This window comes from Taeniopygia guttata, chromosome 1 (genome assembly GCF_048771995.1).
Source record: "Taeniopygia guttata chromosome 1, bTaeGut7.mat, whole genome shotgun sequence".
In the NCBI taxonomy this organism is placed as follows: Eukaryota; Metazoa; Chordata; class Aves; order Passeriformes; family Estrildidae; genus Taeniopygia; species Taeniopygia guttata.
In genome coordinates, this window is record NC_133024.1 from 2,847,772 (window position 1) to 2,864,383 (window position 16,612).

At 39.6% G+C, this 16,612-nt stretch overlaps 1 protein-coding gene across 16 annotated transcripts in view; it reads left to right on the plus strand.

Moving 5' to 3' along the window:
* Positions 1–16,612, plus strand: part of BBX (BBX high mobility group box domain containing) — a 134,136-nt gene that overhangs the window by 33,645 nt on the left and 83,879 nt on the right. Inside the window, exon 3 of one of the 16 annotated variants that reach the window (XM_072935463.1) lies at positions 1,977–2,070. The exons of 14 other annotated variants lie outside the window; for them this stretch is intronic. The gene's annotated coding sequence lies outside the window, so the exon portion shown is untranslated. Of the gene's footprint in view, positions 1–1,976; positions 2,071–14,382; positions 14,518–16,612 lie in introns of all 16 variants that reach the window. One more of the 16 variants, XM_072935485.1, reaches the window with a different exon arrangement.

Sequence of the window (16,612 nt, forward strand, 5' to 3'; positions counted from 1 at the left end):
TCCTCCCCCGAAAGAGTTGTGTTTGCATCGGGCTGGAGCTGATTTCTGCTCGTGGTTCGGGCTCCGGTTGTGCCGGGCTGCAGAGGCGGTGTGGCGGTGCCCGCGGTGGGTTGCAGGGCTGTAGGCAGCATGGCAAACTCTCGTGTGCCAGCTCTGTGACCGGAGGGCAGAGGAGGTGAGTGAGTGCCGCCCGTACATCGCTGAATCCGAGACTCACAAATAACAACAGACGAGCAATTACGTTGTTACCGTCCCCGATTAGATGGTTTTGCTCCTGAGTATACTCAGGAAGTGATGTATTTTGCTGTAGCAAAGGTCTGTAGTCAATAAAAGTTTGTAGTTTGTAAATATCTTGTTTTTCTCATTGAAAAGTATAAATAGGTATGACACAAACACAGCCATAAAGGTAAAGTTTACTCTAAAAAATTTTAAAAACCCACTCGTGTTATTTCAGAAATTCTGGATGGATTGAGTAATGCAAGAGAAGAGACTTTACAGTTGTTTAGTAGTAACTGTGGATCTAGAACAGTGTGATGTATTTGAGGGAGTGATATGATGTTATAACATGGAAATAAAATTATACACATGAAAAGCCAAAAAGAAAAAATACTTCTTATAGTTGCCAAGCATCCCTCAGAAAGGAAGCCAGGTTGGTTGATTGAAAACAGTGTTTGGAATAATGTCAGTTTCAACAGATGGGCAACTTTACGGAAAAGTGTCTTCTTACATTATTGCATTGGATTTTTAAAATTATTTTTCTTTACAGAATGAAGAATGTAAATATCACAGGTTCATTAATCAATTTTCAGCTTTTCAAACTGATGAGCACCATTCTCTGTATTCCCTCAAATAAAGTTCTGAAATTGCTAATCTGTAAGTGGTGATAGGTTACACAAATACTTTGTGTTGCCATATTCTGCTTTTGCTGTGTTTTTATTACTGCCTGTTAACAATGGGATTAATGGGATGACTTTGTTTGCTCTGGCTGTGATGCTGTGAGTGATTTTGCAGAGGACTCTTCCTGAGAAGCCACTCAAACACACAGCTGTGGTGAGCCAGCCTGGTGCTGGATGTGCCACCGCAGCTACAGGGCACTGCCACAGGTCTGAGCTGCTGCCCAGGTGACAGGGGACGCTTTTTGCTTAAGTGGAGAAGGTACTTATTAAGAGTAAACCACAAAAATAATGCTGTCTTTGGTAGCCAAGAAATTATGGCACAATACAAGGGACCTTAAATGCTCTACAGATTACTTCTTTTTTCAAAAGCAGCCACAGAAGGTGCTGCCAGAAAAACCTGTGCATTTCAGCTGAAGATGAGCAGGATCTGCTGCATGGGAAAGTTACTCAAAATGTTTTCACTCCTTTTTATCTGTTACTTCACTATTGCACACTAAAGTGCTTTTTATGATATCAGGAGACTAAAATACTTTAAAATTAAAGGAATATCTTTATGCAGATGTTCAAACGAAATATTTTCCCAAACTAATTAAAAAATTTAGCTGTCTATAGAAGTGAAAATAATTTGAGTTTTCCTGTTCCCTGCTAGCTACAAGAATATATAAAGGTGTTTTAAATTTAAAATGGTGTTAATGTAGCTGTAACTGTTCCATACTTAACTGAATAACTTTCTTTTTGTAACTAATGCTGCCACTCAAAGCTTGATAATGTATGAAGTAACTTGGAAGTAGCAATCAGGTGTGTAAACACCTGGAAGTTTTTTGGGTAGAGATGCAGGCAAATTCCACATGGGCCTATTGTGCATTGACAAAATCTCAGTAAACAGAATTTTAGTGCAGCTCACTCAAGAAGCAGGTTCTTGCTAATCAGGAGCAGTTACTAGATTTCAGGTATTTCCTTCTCCTTTCAAGGCTCCAATTGAAAAAAATCAATGGTATATTCTAACAACATGACTGAGGCCTTCCCATCTGTAGCTCATGGGTTATTCAGAATGATCACAGGAATAAATCTCTTTTACAGGTTTTCTGAATTAGATGCTGGGCTTTGACTGAATGTCTGATCTGAGTCCCTGCTCTGTGATTTCTGAATCTACACCTGGAGATGTTTGCTGCAGGTACTGACATCTGCTTTCTGGTGGACCTCTAGTGAGACAAGGAATCCAAACTGATGTGTTGAAGTGGTGGTTAGGCAGAGGAAAAATAGGTATTTTCTGGTTGAGCTTTCATAAGAACTGAATATACTCTATTATCATCAATTTACACTGTAGCTTGTGACTACATTTTCTGCAGTATGAGTTGACAAATGCACATAAAAGCAGATAAATCCTTTGCTCTTGACAGTTCTAAGAGGTATTTCAGCTTGTCCTGCAGGTCCTTAGAGAAAGACATCTTCAGCTGACTGATAACTCTTTAGCACGTTTCTGCTGAGTAATTAAGGTGCAAATAGCGGCTGCAGAGATGCTTAGGCTTCAGTCAGTAATGTGTTTGTTTTCAGATGGTCAGCCTCCTTCATTTATACCTAGAAATAATTAATTCTTGAACACTGTGCCATCTCTTGAAGATGATTAAGGAGCATGATATGCTGCCTTTGTCAGACCTGGTGGGGAACAAGGGGACAGGCACCTACCCAGCTAACCAAAGTTCCCAGGTCTGTGGTAAGACCTCTAGAAAAGGTATATTATGGTTGTCTTTTGGGGTGATAGAAGCCTGGTCAGTATCAGAAACCATTTATCAAAAGGAAGTATGCCAACCTAGGTATTTGCAGCACTAACAAAGTACTGGGAAGTACTGCATGATTTGTACAAAGTACCAGGGCTGATCTGCATATTAAGAAATAGTAGAAAGTTCAGAAGGAGCTTCCCATTTTAATTTTAATGCACAGAGGGAGGAGCTTAAAGAGTGGCTGTGATATTTTGCAATTTCTTGTGTTTTCAAGTCTGCCACTGATTTTGTTTTCTGCATGTTGCCTTTGCAAAACAGGCCTACTGTGTGGTGTTCACTTTTATCTTGCATGTACCTGCAGAAAAGTATGTATAGATACCTACACATGTAAACACTTAGGTATGTGTATGTAATAGAAAGAGTATGTGCATCTTTGCTGTGGTAACAGGACAAAATGAGCTTTGGTGGCTATTCCTGATCCCCATTCACTCTTGCAGTTCACTGAAAACATGAGACAAGGCAGCGAGACTTACACACGACATGAGTAGGGTAGACATGAGTGGAGTAATCTCAGGTACTATCTGCTGCTGATTTCATCAGTGATGTTTTTTGGCATGCTGTGTTAGACCAGTAGTGAACCCACTCTTTCACTGTTGTTACCAAAGAGTATCTTAAAGTACCTAGATAAATAAAGTGAATTAAATTTGTGTCTAAATAAAAATAAAGCCAGTGTTAATAAAGTATTAAGAGTGGCCTTGCCTTTCATATGATTCTGGCTAGTCAAAGCTGCAAAATATTGATATTATTTTTGTTGATAGTACAAATTAGGCCTGTTTAAGAACTAGCTGAATAGATCTGAGTAGTGCCTGTACAAACTTCTGAGTCTGCAGAACTGTTTTCTCACTTCCACATACCTCTGTGACTGGACCACTGAGCAGTGAGTAGCAAGAAATATCTCCTGGTGATTTATGGACCTAAAAGGATAAGGTGTCCCCCATCTTGGAGAAATAAATATGATTTAGAGTCAGTCTTTCTGCAGGTCCTCCACATAGGGTGAATCTGACCAATGCTTAATTTGTTAGACATGTGAAGCAAGGTGGAGGTGTTGCCTGCTGGGATCAGAGCTTTAAACATCACTTAGCTGCTGCTCGTGCCCTCACTATTTTGAAGGAATCTTCTCTCTTTAACTCCAACATTAGGGCTTGCAGGGATCATTTTTTCTTGTTTCATGTCTTTGTATAGTGTGTTGTTTTTCACCTTCAACTGCAGATTGAAATAAGTTGGGGCTCCTTAACCATACCAGAATGATAATTTGGATTTTATAGCATTTTTCACTTGCTATACCTGAATTGATGTATAGGATTGATGGAAGAAGCTAGGTGACACCTTTGTGACTGAGGTGATTGAGGCAGGTGGAAGCTCTGAATTACAGGAAGGTTAAGTGTGAATTTAAGGAAACCTTTTGGCTTCCTTGAAAGGTTTGGAGAACCTATGGTTCCTTATTTTGGGAGTGGGGAGGGGAAGCTGCTGCTGGGATTCTGTTAAGGATGTTGTGCATGACAGGAGGTAAGGGGGCATATTATAAAATAGTGTGGAAGTTGTGTGTGATGATTAGCACCTGATGCTCACTGTATTGGATTCACCTCTGATCAACAGCGCAAACATCCCAAGAGAAAATATGCAAATAGGAACTCCTAGTCGGTGAAGGAGGAGTAGCAACATGTTCTTCAAGAGTCTAGCATTACTGTGGCAGCAAAGGGATTTCCAGGAACAAAAAAAAGCCTAAGACAATCTTGCCTAAGATGTGTCTGCAATTCAGTCTTTCAACAAGTAGCACAGATTAACACAGAGAAAAGAAATGGATCCGAGTTTGTTTTGAAACCAAGGTGTTGACATGAAAAATCAGTACCATTTTTTCACTTTATTACATAGTTGAAATGGCCATTCATTTGAAGAATGAATATTTGATGTTTTCATAAAAAATTCTATGCTTAAATTTCTGTAGCATACCTGGCTGGAGGGGTTTTACAGAGAACTTATAGCACATTACAAATATTTATGAAGCTTAGTAAGATTTTTATAGATGTTAATACTGTTTATCAAAGCGTTATTTGAACTCATACTTCAGATACGTGTTTAATCTATTATGGTTCTTTCTTTTGCATGTTACTAGGTAGCTGTTTCTTCCATGGCTGAGACCTTACCTAAGTCCCCATGTGCTTGTCACAGTGGCTTTGTGGCAGAGGAGGGATGTGGACCAAGGAGGATCCCTTGGCTTGTCCTGCTGCTGCTGCTCAGCAGTTTAATCCCTGTCACCTGAACTGCTGCTTCCCAGGGGTAGCACAATTCTCAGAAAAGGTTTGCCCACCACTGAAGAGGAACAGGGTTAGAATAACACAGCTGTGTTTCCTCCCAGGCATAAGGAAGGAACTTGGTTTTGGGGCTGGAAGTGGGAAACTGGCATCTAGGGCACACCAAGGAACGTCATGATGATGAGCATCATCATCAAGGCTGCAAGGACCGTGTAATGCTTCAGGTGCTGAACCTGCAGTGGACTCTTGTCAGTGCTCGTGTGCTTTAAGCGGTAAAAAAACTTGTTTTGCCCTGTCAGCTGGACTGCAGGAGCTGGTGAGGCTGCAGGGATTGTTTGTGGCCACTAGATGACTCCTTCAGCCTGCTGGTGGATAAACTCAGAGCTGACAAGAAGTCTGAAGAGCTGGTGCAGTAAGGAGGGGCTGTTCTGGGTCCGTGCTGGGAGAGGAGCACCAGAATAAATCTCCCAACTGATGGAAGTGTTACATGATTTTTTTAGTTTGAGTTGAAGTAGTTCAGGGTAATAAAACTCTACAGATGACTAATTTGGGATGTTTGTTTATAAGCTTGCATTTTCAAAACAAGGGTCCTAACTTCCATAAGGTCAGGCTGGATTCACTGAGGCAGTAAACATGTGAAAAAGCTAATTTTACAAGTTGTTCTACTTGCTGACTACACTGTAAGTGATACCTGGGTTTGTGAGGGGCTCTGGCTCTTATTTTACAAGCTTTCATTAAAAGAAAACTCACTGAACATTCCACTCAAACCAACAGCAACATAATGTTATCTTTGCCTCTTCTTTGCATCTTGTAGATGGGCGAGACAAATTCTGTTAGGCTGGGAAAAATGTAAACAGACTTATGAAGTCAAGGCCTAGACAGAATTCCCACAAACTCGCTATAAATTTAGTTGCATATGTAGAGGGTCCACTCACTATGTGATGCTCAGGATTAAATAAACTTCCTGTCATTTAGAGAGAGTGTAGACAATGCTTTAGTTGCATAAAAAATTATCTACCAATGTCTGTACTAAGTGTGTAGTCTCTTTATCAAGGTAATTAGGTGATGAGGTGGTTCTGCTGTTGCTCCATGTGTTTCCTCACATCTGTTTCTATTTCTGAGAAGTAATAATGAATCATTAGTTACCATTAAATGTGACCAGTTCCTGGTGCAAAGTATGTGCTGGATAAAACAATAGTGCCCATGGCTGATTTTTTAAAATTCAAAACTGTTTTTTTTTAAGCCAAGAATATCATAGCAAGTAAGACTCATTATGAGCCTCATCTATGGCTTGATCTGCGAAGGCATTATATTATTCTTCTAAGCTGTGAAGTCTGAGTGCTTCAGTGTTTGTGGTAAGCTAATCTTGCAAAGTAAGAGTGTCATGTTTGGAAGGTTTTTTTTCAGCCAAAGTTCTTTCTCTCTTAAATACAGAAGACCTGCTGGTATGTCCAAAGCTTCTGAATTAGCTTCCAAAAATGCAGTTCTGGAATGAGTCTTTGCAAACCAGGACTAGAATTCTCTTGACCCAAACTGTGTCTTGACAGTTGGGTTGGATGTTTACCCAGTGGCATATTGGGGTTTAGTTCATTGGATGTGTTGCAAAGATGTGACATAAAACCCAGCTGTTTTATGAGATTTTCAGTTACTTTCTATTTATGCATGTAGGGAATGTATGTAATACATTTCTTTGTATGAATACATGCAAACGTCCCTTGTCTCTTTTCCAAATATGCATCTCTTGGCATATACACACAGGCATCCTTCCCTTCCTCTCTACCTTGTTTTCTACACCAAGACCCTGTTTTTGCAATTGTGTTTAAAAGCTGTGATACAGCAATTTTGTACTGATCTAAAGGGAAACTGCATAACCTGTAACTTGCACTAATCATTTGTAAATAAACTATGACAGAATTGATGAGGAGAAATACTGAAAAAAGAAACTGAGTTTTGGAATTTACTTAAATAATTTCTGTCTATCTTGTTGCTGTGTCATTATTTTGTTACATTAAGTGTTCTGTTTAACTTGCTTTCTGAGATTTCCATGTTTTTATCTGTTTATTTAAAAGCTGTAGTTCTAAGGAGATGGTTTAATTGAGAGGCCAAGAAGGAAGATTTAGGGGCAAGGCCAGGAGCAAAGCTATGGCTATCTAAGCTTACTTGGTCTGGGTGTGTTCAGTGTGTTGATCTCTTACATGCTGCAGGAGAAATAAAGCTGTGCTGCACCATGTTAAGATTTAGCTAATAAAATGTAAAGAAAAATTAAAGGAAAAATTACCTAATCCGGTAGTTCCCATTAGATTCTCACTCTGAGAAGTATTTTATTTTTGGATTTATGCTTTTTCTGCTGCTGTCAGTGCTGGCTGTGGTTATGAATAGAAGGCACCATGTGTAGCATGGATCAAAGAGAGGTGAATGAGCTGAATTGGAAATTTACTGTGCTTGAGCTAAGCTGGCAATGGAACTGACAATGAGTGGCTTCATTTTATTTATAGCTGTGTAAAGGGAGAGGTGTGCATGTGTGTGGGTCCTATCTCCCCCAGCCTCTGCCTTGTGCCTCTCCTTGTTCTCCTGGGCCCCCAGTGACGTGCTGGGACGTACAGGTTATCAGCTCTGAGCACAGCTGGCATTTCAGGAATTAGCTGGGCTGCTGCTGGGAGCACAATAGTGGCATATTTCATGTTCAGCTTCCTCTCTGAAAAGTTCTGAAGTTTTGAAAAAAGTTTGCTTTCCAGATTTTTTTTTTCCCCCAAGACAAAATCAATCTGTTCTTCATCCCATGGTCTTCATCCTTTTTATGATTTACTACTAATAATACTTAATATTTTTGCTGTGTGCTCATGTGCCTGCCTGCCCTGTTCTCTGTCTGGGATCTGATGATGGAATAGTCAGTCAATCCCTTTGGTATTTCTTTTTCCCAGTCCTTAGCATAGTCAGTGTTCAGAATGGTTAATAGGCATACTTCCTAACGTTATGTCTTGTAGAAAGACCCCGGGAAGGGAGTACTGAGAATGATCAGGCCGAGACAGATAATGAGCATTGCACTGTGTTTACTTAGGGAAGAGGGAAAAAAAAAAAAAGAAAACTTAAACTCAAAACAAACTCTCTCAGAGTCTGAGAAACTTCTGAAAGAAGAGAATTTTGTTTGAAGCAAAGTTGTATGGCAGTTCTAATTAAGCAACTTAATGCATTTAGGGTTAAGAAGGAAAGCTCCAGATATTTCTTACCTGTTCCTATTTTCACCTCAAATACAAGCATTTGATTATGAAGCAAGATTTAACTGGGAACTTGAAATGCTGCTGAGGACTGTTTGCAGAAGGTTTGTCTTTTTCATTCATGCATTGAATTACATAAGTGTAAATTGAATGTGTCTTAAAACAAGAGCTCCTAAAACTTTTTATTTGTCCTGCAAAACCTCAGGATATCTTCATACCCTAACGTATTTTGCAAAGGTTTATACCTGTTACATCATCTACAGCACAGGGAACATTGCACTAGTGCTCTCATGAAGGTTCTGTCACCTGGAGTCTTTCCCAGCATCAGCTTTAGAAGTCAGGTTTCATTTCTTAGTGCCAATATTGACATAGTTGTGATTTGGGTGTATTTAGTGTTCACTCTGAAGAGGGTACATTCTTTGATGTGCATCCAGAAAATGATTTTGTTGTGGGTGGGATTTCTATTGTACATGGGCACCAGGGTTCCCTCTAGGATTAGATTTCCTCATCCTCCCAAAACAGCTTTGAGGAGAATGCTTTTTGTACTGCTGAGAATTGGATTTGGTGTCCAAGCCTGTTCAATGCATTGTGTACCAACTGCACAGGGCACCCGACAGTGCACAAGTGTCCTCCCAAGCCATGGGGACCAAACTCCTGCCATCTTCTTTACCCCTCCTAGTTCTCAGAACAGGAAACCTATGGAAAAAAGACTGGTGAAATGCTTAAATTGCAGCTGTTAGTACTAATATCTCATTTTAGGATGATACCAGTGCTAATTTCACTGGTTTATTTGGACTCCTGTGAAGTCAGTCATAATCTCAGTCTGTCTCCTTTCCAGCCTTGTATCTCCAGGTAATGTGCAACTAAACAATCTGTTTATGGCTTGTGCCAATGCATCATGCTGGATAAGATGACACATAATTTTTTGCATGTGAATTAAGGAGGGGATAAAGAATCTGTGTTTATTTAATAAGGCTTGGTTCCCTAACTGAGTTGTGGCAGAAACTCTACATGAGGTGGTACTAGAGACATAAAAGTAATGCCTCATACTGGTTAAGCCCTTCTAGCACAGCTGAAAGTTGTAGATCAAGTCTCCTGAGAGATGGACTATCTGTGGCAGAGCTTTTACAGCCTGAGATGGGCAGATCCCCTGAGAAAGTGGGATGCTGATGGTAACTAGTTGAAACTTATTCTGCATTTCGAAAGTGTTACTGATTTTCCCTCTCACTTGTAAAGAAGCAGCAAACCAGACTTCTCATACATGCTGAATATTTATTTGTTTATAATATCCAGGTGATTGACTGGCTATCTCTGTTTATCTTGTGGTATATTTCTGCATCAAGCACTTACTTTAATTTGGTAGAGATCTGTAGCACTTCAGTTTGTGATAGACTACAGAGCAATATCCATAGATATGATGGCAGAAACCTGCAATTTAGGTGCTATTAATTACAAAATTTTTTTAAAACCCTGACCTAAACCTAAAAAAATCCTAGCACCACAAAACCAAAAAAAAACAAGCACCACAAAACAAAAAAACCAAGCACCACCCTGTCCCAAAAAAATCCCCCCAAACAGCCAGCAACTGAATATGCATAATTTTGTGTATACAACAGTTTTCCAGTCATCCTTGATGTTCTTCTGTTGACTATCTCTACTGCTGGAATGGGTAAAAAATACTGAATAGTGTTCTTTACATTATATTGTTGTGGTATTTTTGTTTTTTTACTACTGAATATTACTGCAAATGCTTTAAAATATTATAACAGTACATTTTTATTATGTAAGAACCAACTAAATTACATTTAGGCTAAGTTGGAGACTCAAAATGTGCTCTTATTTTGTCTAATAGACATGTACATAGACAGATCAGGCATAGAAAGGAAATTCAGGTGGAAATTTGAAGAGTTGTCTTGATGCCACTTTTTCCTATGCAGGTATAGACACAAGGGCTGAAACTGGGGTTTGGAGTAAATGAGTAGTCCCCCATTCAATTATTTCATTTCCTGATAAAATTTTATTAAGAATTGTAATTTTTATTTTAAAAAGTTTAAATAATAACAAGGTATTTGTGGCTTTTCTTCCACCCCCACAAAAACTGTTTTAGTTGAGCATTCTGATAAGGTTTGTAACTCCATGATTACATAGCATTGAGGAATGAAGGAAAATATCATGCTGTTCAGCAAATACAGTGTACAAATACAAGTTAATGGTTAACTACACTTAAGTCTAGAAATGATTGTATATTAATTACAGTTAATTATGAGATGATGCAAGCACATTGCCGTGCAACGTGCTTGGAACACACTGACTTCAAAGTGTGTTTTAGGAGAAGAATTTGGGTATTACCACCTCATTTTAGGACAGAAATACTGTTCTTCACTACAAATATCATTAAAAAACCTTCATGGCTCTGCCTGGTCTTAATGTGCAGGCTTGTTCTTCAGTGAGCACCTCTAAAGAAAAGTTAATAAATTTCCATTTGAGCAGCAGTGATAACAGCTTGCCCAGCTGTGTGGTTTGCTACCTGTGATTGGCCCCATAGAGCAAAGGTACTTTCTCCTGATGTAGTTTTTGAGCCACTTTGAAACTTGTCCCTGTTAGAGTTGCCTTTAGGCAACTCCTAGCATGCTGTATTTTGGCTTCTGCATATCAGTTTTCTGGCTGCACACCAAGATGTGATATTTAAGAGTGTGCTGTGCTCCCATATGACTACACCTCTGGAGCAGCCTCTATGAAATCAGGATTTTTGCAGCCAGTTTTCCCTTACTTTCTGCCCTTAATCAGAGGTTGTGTCAGGGAAAAAAATGTTTGCTTTCCATATTTTTTTTTCCCCAAGACAAAATCAATCTGTTCTTCATCCCATGGTCTTTATCCTTTTTATAATATTACTACTAATAATACTTACTATTTTTGGCTAGTGCCTTTTGCTGAAAGTCAGATTCTAAAAAAAAAAAGTCAGCTTGTATGACAAGGGACTCCTGTGTGCAGTCCACCTCATTAAAGTTTCACAAGGTCCTAAGGAGTGCTGCAGCAAGTGGTAGCTCAAAGGCCACAGCTCTTAAATCTTGATCTTGAGAATATTTACATGTAGGCATAGCTTCTCCACCAAAGCTCCCTTCTGTTGACCTCAGGGCTGAATTGTGTATTTGAAATGGAGCCCAAATATTAATGTTCATGAGTTGGTGACAGCAGGCAGTGGGGAGGCAGGGTGTGAATGTGCTGGAGCTCACCCTGGGTTGGAGATGGCTCCGTGTGCTGGAAAAGTCTCTCCTCCAGCCCGAGCTTCCAAAGAAAGGCTCAGCAGTCTCTGTTGTTCAGTCTCAAGGCAGTTTATTGCAAGTTATCTAAAAGATTTTCTCCTGGAGCTGCTGTGGTTTGCTCACAGCTCAGGCAGAGGCACACACACACCCTGACATCCTCTCTGACTCCCGACTGCTTCTTCTCTCCCCCTCTGCCCAGGGCTGTGCTGTCTTTTATATGGTACATTACGTGTTACATGGGTACAGTTTTTCCCCAATGCCCATTACCTATATTAAATGGTGCTTTTCTATCTTTTATATGGTACATTACGTGTTACATGGGTACAGTTTTCCCCCAATGCCTATTACCTATATTAAATGGTGCCTTTCTACTCTAAACCAATCTGTGAGGGCCAACATCACCAAGAACATGGAGGTAAGGAAGGAGAAAGAGGGAGGACAAGGCAGGCCCAAATCCCTCCATCTTAAACCCTCTGACCTTCATGTACAAGACCTAAACCCTAAACCCCCCTGTACAGCACTCAAAAATTCTTCCCTCTACTTTGTGACTACTTCTACTTTAATATCTAAACTTTTGTGACTTCTTGTTCTTCCTGCAAGGTTGGTAAATCATTCCACGGCTCAAACCCAAAATCACAGCTGTTTCCAGCTGCCTGCCAGGGTCTCAAATGCTTCTGACCTGGGCCTGGAACATCCAAAAATGTCTGAGGGACATTCTGAGTTCTGACATAAATGCACTGCTGGGAAGGGTGGCACTCACTTTCCTTTCCCTGCTATCAGCTGCCCATCCCGGTGGTCTGACTACTGCCCAGATACTGCTCCAGAAGGATGGGCATCTCCTGGGGCTCCACTGGCATATTTGCCATCATAGTTACTCCAGTCCTTACACACTCACAGCTACTGAAGTACAGATTTTAGGAAGCAGCATCCATTCCTAAGTATCTTGACTCTATTTTAGAGTAAAAGCAACTTTTCTGAAACTCTCAATAAAAAGCCAGTAATTACTGAAATCATTGTCGGGGTCATGTTGAGCTGCTGCATCAATCCCTCAAGGCAGTTATGAGCATCCTGTTTTCTTCAGTGCTCTGGGGATACTCACGGTGTTGGAACTCATGCTGAGGAATAGAGGCAGGGCTGATGGATGATAATGGTTGAGTTGGTCTGTGTGTGATATTGATGGAGGGGGAAACAATGCTGTGTTTCAGCCATTTCAGGTGGCTTCGGTTTTCTGTCAGCATTCCAGTTAATAGTGTTGTTTAAAAAACAGCTCTCTGTGGTATCTCTAAATGCCTTTTATGAGGTGGGGAGAAAGTACTTACTTACCCTTACAGACGCTTTCAGTTGCCACATACTAATATAAATACTTGCACCTCTGAGTGATTGCACCAAGCAAGGAGGCACCTAAGACATCAGCACTTCCTAAAAAAAACGGGGATGTTTTTTACCCGTTATAAGTTTGATTTGTTTTCAGGTGGTTTGTAACTGACCACTCTGTCACGGTGCAACTAATTTTGAATACCTAAGCAATGATTTTTTTACATTATAAACAGCTGCTTGTGCAGTGAACTTAAAGCTGATTTCTGCTGTATAGTACAGAAACAAATGTATGACTTGGCACTGGGGAATAATAATCCCTACCTGACACCTAATGCTCCTTATGTACTGCATTACTGTGACTCTTCACAGTGTAGTTAACAGGCATTGTTTCCTGTTTTTCAGAAAGCTGGAATAGGATGTATGTCCTGGGTTGCCAACTAGACAGATAATGGAGTAGAACCCTTTCAACGCCTGCAGTGCTGTGTTCAATCTTCAATGGCCTCTCAGTTTTTACAGGAAAAGTCCATGTGACCTGCAGCACCAAACATAACAAACTTGCACAATAAGATCCAGAATTTGGGAAAGACTGTAAAGTGGTGCCTGTTGACAGGCACACTTACTTAAAGATTCCTGTGTTAGGAAGATTTTCCTCATACAGCTGTCTTTTCAAGAGTTGGCATTGTCACTAAGCAGCATCCAAACAGATCTGTTTTCATAAATCTAAATGGGAAATGCTTTTGGGTAGGCATGTGGGTTGCCTGCTTTCTTTCCAGCAAACTGCTGCCTGATCCACAGGAAGATGAAGTTCCCATCCCAATGTGCTTCCTTGCTGTTGCACCCAAATTTATGTGAGGGCTGCCTTGAAAGTTGATCTTTTACCTCTTTCCATGAACCTGAAGAGGAAGGATAGGAATGTAAATTTCCTGAAGGCGCATTCTGATCAAAATTATCAAATATCCCAAAAACATTACAAATCTACACATTTATTGCACGTTTATGTAATCTGTGGTACCATAGTATAGTTTTAATGATGTATTCCTGAGATAAAAACAACAAAACTAAGTAGGATTATTTTTACCTGAAACCAGCTCTTGTAAGTTTAGTCTTTGTGGACTTGCAATCATACCTAGTATATCTTTAATTTATTGAATTTAAATGCAGTGCTTCCCATTTTGAAACAAAATTGGACTGGAGAAGGGGTTGTGAATAACACAGCCTTACTTTGAGAGTCCCTATGTTCCTTCCAATTAGTTTGAAAGAGAAATCTTGCTCAGGTGGTGGTTTTTAGTAAGACCATTGACTCTGCCAGAGCTGATACACTGAAAATGTGTATGGATACAAATGCACCAGGTACGTTTGGAGAAGGATTGTTTTCTTTTCTGCTCATTTACATTGATTGTAACCTTTCTACATATGGATTAATCCTGCTGCTCTCGGCGTGGATGGCTTTAATGGAAAGCCTGATAGAGAGTATCCATAAAGTCTTCTAAAATGAACACAACAATGGGGGTAAATGTAGACCATCTGAAATATAAGTCTTATCTGCACTAACTAGTAAAATATTTTTTTCTGCCTTTTATTTCTACACATTTCTGTGCTTTTCCAGATTCTCAAATTGCCTAGGGTGAAGTTTTTCACTTTTTTTTTTTCTACTTTAGGACTTCTCTTGGGAATCAGTCCAATAATAGTTGAAGATAACTTGTTAGAAAAACAGTTCTGAGATTTTATTTTTGTATGGCAGTAAAGAAGAGACTGCAAAGCTGTTGACTGATACTGAAACAGCATGTTTGCAGGTAAAATAATTCCTTAATGTTAAATTGAAGATGTCTGTACATAGATATTTTTTAATATCTGATGCCCACTTTTTAGAATACCTTTTATAATTTGGTTAATCACAAGGTGTGAAAAGAGATGTAGTCAGTCTAGTTGATTTTAGAAGCTGACAGGTGCAATTTAGAAAAAACTATTTTAATGTTGAGTATTTTGCTGTGCTATGGCTTTTGGGGTGGAGGTTTTCTGGTTTAGTGTTCTGGATGTTGTTTTCTTTTTGCTTTAATATTTTTTTCAGAGAGATTTTAACTTTTTTTTATGTTTCTTTCCTTCTTCCCCTCATGCATCATCATTCAGTATCTACTAGTGTTCTGTAGGATTAAGAAGAATTAATAGTCATAATTTTTCTGTTCACTGTACTGTTTTCCAGTGTCTTGTAAAAGAGCTTTAATTTTTTAATACTCAAATCTGTCAAATGATTTAAAAACAAAACAATGGAGAAGATTTATAATTTTATTTCTTTATTTTTGATAGGAGAGTGTATTCATTTCCAATTTATTTTTGGCATTAAAAAAAAATAAGGATCCTATTGAGCTGCATATAGCAGACCTCAAAAGATATATTGTACTCCCAAGCACTAACCACCTGGAATCACAGTTACTTTAGGCTGTTAAATGCTGTGGTTATAGTTCCAGACATAGGAATGCTGCAGTGGTTTTGGACACCTGTCTGTCCATTCCACCAAAATGCTTCTGCAAAACTAGAAATGTGGTGTGTGGAGTAACTACAGAAGCACATTGGTGGGAGGTGGAAGAAAATATTCAGGAATTCCTGGCAAAAATCAGGTTAAAAAAAAAAAAAGGTTTGGCTCTAGGCTGGTTATAGGGTTTCTGTGACAAATCTGCTGAATGCAAAAGCTGGAAGAATGAAAGGAGTGTGCATTGTTTGTCCTGCACAATTCAGCCTGGGGGAGCAGAGTTAATTGGGTTCTTCCTAGGGTTTCGCTGTGATTGATAAAGTTAATTTTAGGCCTGATTCTGCCTTGTCTGGCAGCTCTGCTATCCTGTTGTGCTCAGTGTGGGAGAAAGGGAAATGGGTCACACGCACAGAAACTGGTCTTGCAGGCAAAACCTGGTGGGCAGCTTTGGTGGGGCAGAGCTGGGGCTCTGTTTATCCACTTGTTGTTCTGCTGGCTGGGCTGGGAATAGGATGGGCACTAACAGGGCTCTTTGTGCTGCTAACAGAGCCTGGCTGCTGAGTCAGGACATGGCAGCTCTGCATCACTACATCTAGGGGTGCCTGATGAGGGAAAGGATGTTTGCTGCTCATGCAATTTTGGGTACATTCTCTATTTATTGGTAAATAGCAGGTTGGCAGTGCAGAATTTTTATTTTGCAACATTCCACTGAATGTATGCAGGTAAATAAATCCAGATAAGATTCTGAATAAAAGGGTATATGAGTGTCCATGCTTCTCATTATAACTGTTTGCAGAATTTGTGACGTCAGTGTATTGATTTATTTATATATATATATTTTTTGATAACGTGTAGGTTGCTGTTGCAAATAAATTTAACAAGAAAATGTGTCTTGTGAGGTATAAAGTAGCAGTATGAAAGATTTCACAGAAAGCTTACACTTCCTTCTTTTGTGGTCTCTTGTTTGTTCAGGTTTTATGTTTGTATATATATATATATAAAATAACATATATATGAAGGTTTTTACTATATATATTTGTTTCATCTTGCATTTTACAGAGGAGGCTTGAGAATTTCCCCTCCAGGTGCTGAGTTTATGGAACTATAATCCGAGGACTTTCCAATGTTTTTCTCTTTGTATCTTTGTGGTTCTGTCAAATTTTGGCCAGAGTGTTGTGGGCTGGAAGGGACCCACAAGGATCATTCAGTCCAACACCTAAGGGAATGGATCTGGTATGCCCAGTGTGCATCTCTGGGAGCAGCTCCATGGGCTGGCCTGGCCCAGGAGTTCAGAATAGTTTGAGAAAGCCCAGGAATACACATAGGGAAATGTAAGTGGTTTTTCAACTTCTGTTTCACAGCTGTGTTTGTAAACATACCCAAGCTGTATCAACCTGCAAATGAAAGTAAATTCTGCTTAT